A 3541-nucleotide genomic window follows, 5' to 3' on the forward strand; every position below is an offset into this window, starting at 1 on the left:
AATGCTGAAGAGTGTTGTATGGATTGTAGGACCACCCTTAAGGGTTAATAAACCTTGTCTTTGTACTTTGCAGTTTCCGTGCCAACTTCCTTATAGATTCCATTACAGGAGAGCGAACCCTTGTGTCCTGCGGGCCTAGCTGGGGCCTGTATTCATCATCCGGACTGAACTCTTCTTGGTTTTTACCGTTGGGGGTCCGATAACCCTGGTATTGGTATGCCTCAGCTGGTACCTCCAAACTTGGTGGAGAGGCAGATTTAACCCTCCAGAGCTGTTGCTCCTCTTCTTGCTTCAGTGCTGTGTTGAGGTTGTCGAGGAGCAGCAAGTCAACAAACTGGACTTCACAGGATCAGTGCCTGTGGTGTGTAGGGGAGTGATACCTTTACTATAAGGGAGCTTCTTGGCAATTTCTCAAAGGTTGTAGGTGCTCCAGGGTTCTTGGAGACCTTGCAGGTTCAGGATGGCACAGAAGGCAGTCATTGTCGAGTTCTTGGAGCAGCTGGCAGAGTTTGGATTTTTTTTCTTCTGCCGCAGGGCTTCACTTCTCGTGCAGCAGGTCTTCTTTGTCCTGGTCTTCTTTGGTATCTGATGTCCAGGTCTCGGCAGCCACCTAAGTACTGAATATAGGGGTGTTACAAGGAGAGACAGTTAATAGCCAATCGGCTATCTACTTTTAGGGTGTTTATACCATCTAGTGACCACTTACTGTGGGAAGAGGCACCACCCAATCCCTGATAAGAGGCTTTCTCACCATCTCAAGAAGGTGGAATTTGAGGAGAGGGGTTTACCTTGCCTGGCCCACCCTAGGAGTGGTGCAGACAGAGGGAAAACCCTCATCCTTATCTAACTAATGCTCCCACATTCCTCTCACCAAAAGTGGAGCAGGAAAGGGGGCTTGGCCTCCCCAACTATCTGAGGCTTCCTGGGATGGATTTCAAAGGTGGTGTTTCCTTTGAAGCTTTTCGCCCGCTAAGACCATCCTGTCCAGGAAAAAGTGTGAAGAACCCCCACCTCCACCATTGTCTCTTTCCTCTGAGAGCGCTGGCTCTCCCCCCATGAAGTCAGAAGCAAGTGTGGTGTTGGCAGGCTGGGGAAAACCAGCCAAAGACCCCACTAGTGTTTGCTGAATTTCAGCAGACACTCTAAAAGGGTCTCCTGTGTGAATTTATTAATAAATACAACACTGGCATCAGTGAGGATTTAATAAGTCAAGATGTTTGGTACTAAACATCTTAGAAATCTGTGAAGCCATCATGGAGCTAGAAAACTTGTGTTGATAAATATCCAGCCCATGTACTCTTTATGGCTTCCCTGTTCACTTACAACATCTCACAATAGACTGCACATTGTAGGGGCATATCTGATCATGCTGATATTCCCTCACATAGGATATAATGCACCTTGCCATAGGGATAAAGGCCTGCAGTAGGGGTGACTTACCTATATCTTATGCAGTGAATGGTTGTCATGGCACACAGGGCTGTGTGCCATGTCGACTCTTTGGATTTTCCTGCACCAAGACACGCAGCCTACAAGGGCAGAGAGCATAGCCTTAGTGAGGGGGCCCTGGGGTGGCACAACCAGTGCTGCAGACCCAGAGGATCCTCTTCAGTACCCCTACGTACCAGGTGTACCATTTACTGGGGATTTATAGGGGTAACTGAAGTTGTGCCAATTGTGTTATAGTTTTAGGAAAAGAACACTGGTACCGGGAACGTGGTTAGCAGGGACACAATGCACCTCAGTCAAACTTGCATTATAAGCCAGACAAAAAGTGTGGGGGGGGGGGTACTGCATCAAACACCCAGTTTCTCACAGCCTGGGTGTGATATAGGGTGTAATTCAGAAACTTAGGGAAAAGTCAGACTTTGGTTAAATAAGGCGTAGCTTTTGTCTGGCCACAGAGGGCCGATAGTTATCATGTTATTACTTTCTCTGCACAAAGTGTGGCTATCTTTGCCCGCCGAGCCAATAGTGGCATACTATCAGGCTCCCTTAGCTCTGTGCATTACACTGAGCATCCCCTCTCATCTGGCTGTAAGCGCTAGGAGGGGGCTAAGGTTTTTTGGACAAAGTAATCTTGTTTTCTGTCAACCTTTTTCTCTCTTACTCTCTTTTAGATTTTTTATTTTATGCATTTATTGATGTTGTGGTCCTGTTATATTTACCAATGTGTTGCATGTTTAAATGTTATTATTGACAACAGTGGTCCCTAGAGAAATCGGGATAGGGACGGCAAAATTAATATAGACCCAGTTGGTGCTATATTAGTTAAACAAACTTGTCCAGCCGGACAGAGGTTTATATTTCAATATTTCTCAATCCAATAGGATAGGTACATACAAAGAAATTATAAAGTGGGACAAAAGCCTGCATCCTACTGTGACGACAAGGACAAAACAATAGAAAACACAAAAGGCTCAGGCAAAGCTAACGGGTTGTTGCATACAGAGTTCTCAATGTGACTAACAAATCGCAAGGAAACACCTTTACACATTCAATCACAATTCAGAGTAGTGCATAAGGTGTTTCAGGGTGTCGACGGCGTTTTGGTCCATGGAAACAATAAATGGATCATCATCAGGACATTTAGAATAAGCATGCCTGTGTACAATTGCCTGTAATAACTGTAGTACAATAAAAGAACAAAAAAGGGGGGAGAAAGAAGGGGGAAGAAATACGAATAATTAAGAGAGGGCACCAGTTCAGGTACACATGTTAAAACCAGTATCTTGCTAGTCAGTTAACGTTGGCATCGCACCATGCAATTCTAGAGCCAAGTGACAACCTTAATTTGTCAAGGAAGGAAGAAGCCGTGTTACTAAGGATAGAGAAAAGTTATAGTGCCTAGCTGCTCATAGCAGCGTGAAGCGGCCTAGGCTATTTGGAATTGCCAGTGTCTGATTTATGCAGTATACATAAGCAGCGCTTATCACAAGCGTGGCGAACAATATGCAGAAAAAGAAGGACACATACGCAATGTCAAGTACAGTGATGGAGGTAGATTTGAGGCTTAGAGGCACAGTCAGCGAATAGATAGACCTGAAAGAAGAAAAAGTAATGAACTGAGGATACTGTGAGTGACAAGAGATTAAATGCGGTCCCGTGGGCAGGATGGACACACGCTTACCGGCGAAGTTGTGGCCGATGGATTAAAGGGACCCAGACCGTTGAGGGCGTAAAAGGCGATGGCGTGGTATGAGTATAATTGACCTGTGTGAACAAGGTGGGATAGAAGAGAGATCGGTAGAGAGAGCACAGCGTAACCTCCTACATAGGGGATGATAACAGGAAATGCTTACCCATATGAAAGGTACTCTTGAAGTCGTTTGCGAAGGGGAGCTGCAGGATCGTCCTCCGGGGGTCTGCTGGGCAGTGTAGCCTGTAAGGAAAGCAGGGGGTAAACCTAATGGCTGGAGCTCGTGTGTGGCCACAGACGCAGCAGAAGGGGAGGAGAACGCTCACCTATGTCTGGGTCCTCGGTGGCAGGAAATGGTTGTCGGCTTCCATCGGTGCGGAAGGAAGAGCCCTTAACCAGCTC

General features: G+C 46.3%; 1 long non-coding RNA gene across 1 annotated transcript; it reads right to left on the minus strand.

The window, feature by feature from the left end:
* Positions 1-272: 272 nt before the first annotated feature.
* On the minus strand, positions 273-3541 carry LOC146830234 (uncharacterized). The gene is made up of 3 exons (XR_014961396.1): positions 3466-3541; positions 3303-3382; positions 273-617 (listed from the first exon to the last, which is right to left on the minus strand). It is a non-coding gene; the product is annotated as an uncharacterized LOC146830234 (long non-coding RNA).

This window comes from Triturus cristatus, chromosome 5_1 (genome assembly GCF_964204655.1).
Source record: "Triturus cristatus chromosome 5_1, aTriCri1.1, whole genome shotgun sequence".
Taxonomy (NCBI): Eukaryota; Metazoa; Chordata; class Amphibia; order Caudata; family Salamandridae; genus Triturus; species Triturus cristatus.